The 6,889-nt window shown below is 43.3% G+C and overlaps 1 pseudogene; it reads left to right on the forward strand.

Moving 5' to 3' along the window:
* The first annotated feature begins 445 nt into the window (after window positions 1-445).
* Window positions 446-1,682, forward strand: LOC142440777 (laminin subunit beta-1 pseudogene; annotated as a pseudogene).
* Window positions 1,683-6,889: the final 5,207 nt, after the last annotated feature.

A 6,889-nucleotide genomic window follows, 5' to 3' on the forward strand; every position in this document is an offset into this window, starting at 1 on the left:
AAGACATTACATGGAGAATGTAAGTTATTATTGACATAAAATAATTTAATGACAAACGGAAAGACGATTTCCGCCATCAAGGTATTTCCTCCACAGACTCTCCTTTACTTGACCAGGAGAAACACAGACCAGCAGTTGCATGAAGCGACAGCATGTTGAGAAGGCGAGTGAATGTCTTAGCTTGCTAGTGCTCCTTGACAGAGCTACCATAAGCAGGCGACCTTGATGGAGAGAAATTTAGTTTCCCTAGTTCTGAGGACTGAAAGTTTATATCAGAACTTTGTCCGTGAGCATTCTTTTATGGGCCTCTCTCACAGGTCCCAGTGGCTATTGGTGGTCTTTGTCATTCCTTTGTTGCCAGACGATGTTCACATGGCGCTGGCCTCCTCAATCTGTGTGTGTGTCTATTCTGCTTTTTTTATAAGATACCAGTCCCACCACTGAGATGACCTGTGGAACGCCTCCAGGGGCCTCCTGCTCCGAGACGGAATGTGGCGGCCCCAGCTGCAGGACTGATGAAGGAGAGAGAAAGTGTGAGGGGCCTGGCTGTGGAGGTCTGGTCACTGTGGCGCACAGCGCCTGGCTGAAGACCATGGACTTTGACCGAGATGTCCTGAGTGCCCTGGCTGAGGTGGAGCAGCTCTCCAAGATGGTCTCTGAAGCCAAACTGCGAGCCAACAAAGCCAAGCAGAATGTGCAGGAGGTTCTGCAGAAAACCAACGCCACCAAGGAGAAGGTGGACCAGAGCAATGAAGACCTGAGAAGCCTCATCAAGCACATCAGGGACTTCCTGACCCAGGAGGGTGCTGATCTGGACAGCATCGAAGCCGTGCCTAAGGAGGTGCTGAAGATGGAGATGCCGAGCACCCCGCAGCAGTTGAAGAACTCGACATGCCGAGCACCCCGCAGCAGTTGAAGAACTCGACAGAGGACATCCGAGAGTGAGTCCAAAGCCTCTCCCAAGTCGAGGTCATCTTGCAGCAGCGTGCTGCTGATGTTGCCCGAGCCGAGATGCTGTTGGAAGAAGCCAAAAGAGCCAGCAAAAGCGCCACCGATGTGAAAGTCACTGCAGACGTGGTGAAGGAGGCCCTGGGAGAAGCAGAGAAGGTCCAGATTGCCACAGAGAAGGCAATTAAACAAGCAGATGAAGACATCCAGGGGGCACAGAACCTACTGACGCCAACTGAGTCTGAAACGGCAGCTTCTGAGGAAACCTTGCACAACGCGTCCCAGCGCATCAGCGCGCTGGAGAGGAATGTGGAGGAACTTAAGCGGAAGGCTGCCCAGAACTCGGGGGAGGCCGAATATATTGAAAAGGTCGTATACAGTGTGAAGCAAAGTACAGATGACGTTAAGAAGAGTATGGAAGGGGAACTCGAGGAAAAGTATAAGAAAGTGGAAAATCTAATCACCAAGAAGACCGAAGAGTCGGCGGATGCCGGGAGGAAAGCAGAAATGCTCCAGAGTGAAGGGAAAACCCTCCTGGCCCACGCTAACAGCAAGCTGCAACTGCTGAGAGATTTAGAGAGAAAATATGAAGACAATCAAAAATATTTAGAAGACAAAGCTCAAGAATTAATGAGACTGGAGGGAGAAGTCAATTAGTGAGACTGGTGGGAGAAGTCCACTTGCTCCTCAAGGACATAAGCCAGAATGTTGCTGCTTACAGCACCTGTTTGTAACACAGGAGGGAGGGCTACAAGTTTAAGAAGCTGAGGTGACCAAAGTAACAAGATAACTACATTTTTAAAAACCGACTTAATGCTCTTCAAAATAAACTCAATATCTATTTAATGTTTTTAATTACCAGATTTTGCATGGAGTTAAATAAAGTACGGTGTTTTTGTAAAAAAAAGATACCAGTCAGAAATTATCAAGTTTACTAATCATTTACTAATCCTACTCTTGTGTGGCCTCAATAACATTAAAAAAAAAAACAAACAGAAAACTCCTGTTTTCAAAAAGGGTCATATTTACAGCTACAGGGGTGAGCTTCAACATAGCCTCAGAGAGGGTGTTAAGCTCAATCCAAAACGGCTAGGACGAAGGAAATCACATACCTTCAAACCAGCTTGTTGCTGAATAGACAGTGAAGGGACCAACCGAGTCCAGTAGTGTAGGATATGGGGCCGCAGAAAGATGAACAATCTTTAGAAGTGCAATTGTGATTGGTGACACAGCGAATGAATCAGAGGTGGGCAAAATGCTTTTTAGAATTGTGTAGAGCACCCCACTCTCAAGCTGGTGCAGGGGATCACAAGGTGTGGTGCCCATTCTAACTCATAGTGACTGTCGGGGACAGAATCAGAGCACAATACTAGGTCGTTCTACCCTTGGAAATGCAAGTGGGTTCAAACCACCACCTTTCAGTTGGCAGACAAGCACTTACCCATTGTGCCATCAGGGCTCCTGTAGGCCCCTGGGAGCCTCTGGTTTTTCTGTAGCAACACTACCAAAGCCTGAATCTAAGAAAGTAAATGGTAGTGTAGGGCTTGTCGTAGAAAGTTAAAGGGACAGAGAAATTTGGAATTGGAGGGTTGGGCCTTTTTAACATGGCTGTCATGTTCAGACTGAAAAGAAAATCAGATTGTGTCCAGAAGAGGGTAATAGACTTCGCTTAGTTGCAGGAGGGACACTGATTTGAAATTCTGTTGACTAAGGAAAGTGTGTACTCCAGACTTTGGAAAGAAGTGGTGAGTTAAGGATGTGCTTGACTGCTAATTGGAAAATGGGAGGTTTGATTTAGTGCCTCAATGGTCCCCTTGCAGATTTTCATCTGAGAGGCAAGGGTCTGCCCTTGTAAGAGATGATGTAGGAAATTTCCCCCTAGCCCCAAGTCCCATGCTCAATGTAACGAGCTCAGGCTGCACAATCTATGCCAAGCAGCAACTCAGGATTGCGGCTCACAGTTTGGACGATACTCCCATTAACGCTTCGTATCAACAGTGCCTTAGTTCTAGGCCATTGGATAAATTATTGATGTTATCAAAACAGTCTCCTTATACCTTAACAGGATGATTGGCAATTTTTTTCTTATTCGTTTCTTTGGGATTTTTGTTTTGTTTGCTTGTTTTTGTGTTGTTGTTGTTGTTGATCTTGTTGGTTCTGGTTTTGCTTATTGTTTTTGTCATAATAAGACCACCAAAGTAAACCAAAGTCATCCATAACCCAGGGACAAACAGACGGATCTGGGCTTCTATGTAATTCTATCCCTAATCCCAAAACAGTTCTTATAGCATGGCCTTCACGAAGAGGTAACTGACTATTAGAGTGCTACAGCAGCTGGAACAGTGTCTGGAGTCTTAAAGGCTTGTATTCAAACCAACAGTCATCTAAGTGAGGCAGCAACTAAGTCCACACTGAAGAAACACACCAGCCTGTGTGATCCAGAGATGACAATAACAAAATCCAATTATGATAAAGGAGAAACTATCAGAGCTGAAATTGTGAATATCCAATTTGTAGAAAACTATGGAACCCAAAATGCATCTGCCGAGTGTCTGGTAGGAATAAGCCTGTGGCAGATCCCTGCTAGTCACAGGTGAGAGTCTCTGAATAGCTTTGCTCTCAGAGATCATTGTAAACTTGATTATAGTGGATATGCTACTTAGGCAGTTGACCCAACCTGGATTTGCTCTATGCGGAAATATTTCTTGATTGTTCCAAGAAATAAATTTCTTCTCTGGATTTTTAAATACTGTTGGTGGGTTTTTCCTTCTTATTCTTTGTTGTTATTTTTATACTATTATTGTTTTTATTGTTTTAGGAAGCACAGAAGGAGTGGATGCATAAAGACAATAACTGATGGAGTGGTTTATCAGGAATGGGGAAGAGGGAGGGGAAGGGGAATTGGGGAGTGATCAGTGGAGGAGGGAGCAGGGAAAGAGCATTAGAGCTGATAAGTGATGATATTTATACAACTCTTTTTAGAAGTGGTTTAACTATGGGAATGCATGATATGTGAATATTATATAAAGAAAACTACTTACAAAAGAAGAAAGAGGAGGAGGAGGAGGAGGTGGAAGAGGAGGAAACTAAACTTGACCTATGTTACCATGGGTGAAGGAAAAAGAGTTTTTTGCTTAGGGGACATTGAGTTCATTTTAATGATGATGGGACAATTTGAAGAAGGATAATGTGTTCGGTTTATTGTAGCAACTAGGCCAATAGGAACATGTGAGCAGAGTTTGATCAGGTCACAGCTTGACTGGAAGACAACAAGGTAAGATGGCCGGCATCCCATATCTGTTTTGCTCCTTGCTGCTTTAGCTAGTTCTCTGCCTCAACCTGTGTGCTACAATACCTGTAGGTCAAGCCAAACCATGAATCATGTTGCTAGAACTTGAGGCTCCTTTGAGACCTGCTTAACCATGCTGTTGCCCTGTATATTTCTTGAGCTTGATGCTGACGGCTTCTGTCACCATGCCTCACTTGAGTTTGAGATCACATTGGGCCTGCTTTGCTAAACTCCTGGGCTACTGCCTGTTGCTGACCCACCCTGCTGTCTGCTGCCTGAGGGAAGACACCTCTGTGTTCTTCCCTGACTGTGGACCCAGCAGCCCATGTGAACTGAAGGATTTCCAGGATATGAACTGTTCCATGCAAGTGAGTTGAACTGAGCCCTCTGTACTGCTGTGTGGACTAATTAGCTGTTATACTCCTTCTCGCTGTACAAACCTATCCTCCTATATGTGTATAATCATAAGTGTCCTGGCTTTGTTTCTCCAAAGAACCCTGTCTAACACAGATAGCAATAATGGTTGTGCAACATGAAGAGTATAATCAATGGCACTGAATTATACATACAGAAGTTGTTGAATTAGTGGATGTTTTGTTGTGTATATGTTTACCAAAGTTGAAAAAGATACATGAATAACAATGAGTACAGAGAAAAAGAGACATGACAAAATTATTCTTAACTATATATGTTTCTATAATAAAGAGATGATATCATGTTTGTCTTGAGATGTATCACAATATCAGTAGATCAAACAGAAATGGCAATTTTCAATATTTGATCTTCTAGACCTAATTATGTCTTCATTGCACAAACATTTTCTCAACAACATGAAAGATGACTAGACATGTGGACTTCACCAGCTGGATTACACAGGATTCAAACTGACTGTATCTGTGAGAAGAGGGGATGGAGAAACTCAATATCATGAGCCAAAACAACTGACCATCCATTGCTCAAGTTCAGGTTGAAGCTGAAGAATATTAAAACAAGTTCACAAGAGCCAAAATACAATCCTGAGTATATCCCACTGGAATTTAGAAAGCATCATAAGAACAAATTTGACACATTTAACTAATGACTGAAAACTTGACAGGTGGTGGGATGACATCAAGAATATCATAGATGTGATATTTGTGATTTTTGTTGTTTTCTGTGGTATTTCCCAGCTGAGAAGCGCAGGAGCAGTGGATGTATAATGATAAGAACTGATACAAAGTGTCATAGGGAATGCAGGGCCAAGGGATGGGTGATAGGGAGGGAAAGGGTATTTCAGGAGTAAATAATGAAGATGGGAGGTGGAGGGAGCACTAGAACTGATCATAATTGCACAGCTCACTGTAAAGGCAGTTCAACCACAGGGGAGGGAATACTCTAGGATTGATGTTGTGGTGACTGTACAATTCCCCTTGATGTGATTGAAAGATTAAACTAATCAATTCCATGATATGTAAATTACGTGCCAATAAAACTGTTGGGACAAAAAGAATATCATATATGAAGAAAACCAAAGAATCATTAAAAAGATGGAAAAGGAAGTAAAGGCCAAAATGGATTTCAGAAGCAACTCTGAAACACATTTTTGGATTCAGAGTACCTAAAGAAAATGGAAGAAATAATTTTTTATCTGACGTCCTCCACCTTCAAAAGGGGGAAGGAAAATCACCCTCATCAACACCAACTGGCCACTGCATACTCCTCTGAAGATGAGGCAAAACATGCCTCACCGCCAAGTCTGACACCAACGGTCCCTCCCACAGCACTTTCTACTTTTCAGCCAAGTCCTCTAATTCATTGCAAGGGCCACACAGAACTCAAAGACGATATTCATGGTGATGAGATTTATTAAGGAAATTGACAGGTTATAAATATTCAGGGTAAAATTATTCAGACAGGACAGCCTCTTCTTGACGGGACTAAAGGCAGGCCTTTCTCCAATAAATAATGCCCAAAAGGTACACAGCTCTTGCTCCATAGATCACAAACCTTGGAACTCTGAATTCAGTGTCTGGAAGCACCCTATTCCACAAACCAGCCTCCTCCCTGAACATCTTCAGCTTTACTTGCTCTGTGAGCTGGAAAGCTCACCACTCTGGACCATGCTCGGGCTCTTGGTTCTCCTGCTGCTATTCCTCAACCTTCCTCTAGTGACAAAGCTGTCTCCTGCATCAGGGAGGTCAGCTCATAGGATCTCAGGGTGGAAAGGATGAGCTCCACTCCTAACTCCTGCGTATCATTTTCTATGCGAAGTCAGTTGACTGTGTGGATCACATTACAAAGACGGTTAACACTGAGGAGAATGGAAATTCTAGAACATTCTAGTTGTGCTCATGCCGAGTCTGTATATGGAACGGGAGGAAATCATTCCAACAAGATAATACACACCCATCCTTGGAATGTGTGTTGACTAATTTGTATGTTGACTAATTTGAGAAGATGGGCTATGTGAAGAATGAGGCATTGGGATTGAAGGAAGGCTTATTAACAATCTTCAATATACAGATAACAGAACCTTACTTGCTGATAGTGAGAAGGACATGAAGCACCTGCTGGTGAAGGTCGAGGATTGCAGCCTTCAGTACAGATTGTAACTCAATGTAAAGAAGATCAAAATGCTCACAACTGGACCAACAGGTCACATCATGACAAATA

Source organism: Tenrec ecaudatus, chromosome 2, assembly GCF_050624435.1.
Source record: "Tenrec ecaudatus isolate mTenEca1 chromosome 2, mTenEca1.hap1, whole genome shotgun sequence".
Taxonomy (NCBI): domain Eukaryota; kingdom Metazoa; phylum Chordata; class Mammalia; order Afrosoricida; family Tenrecidae; genus Tenrec; species Tenrec ecaudatus.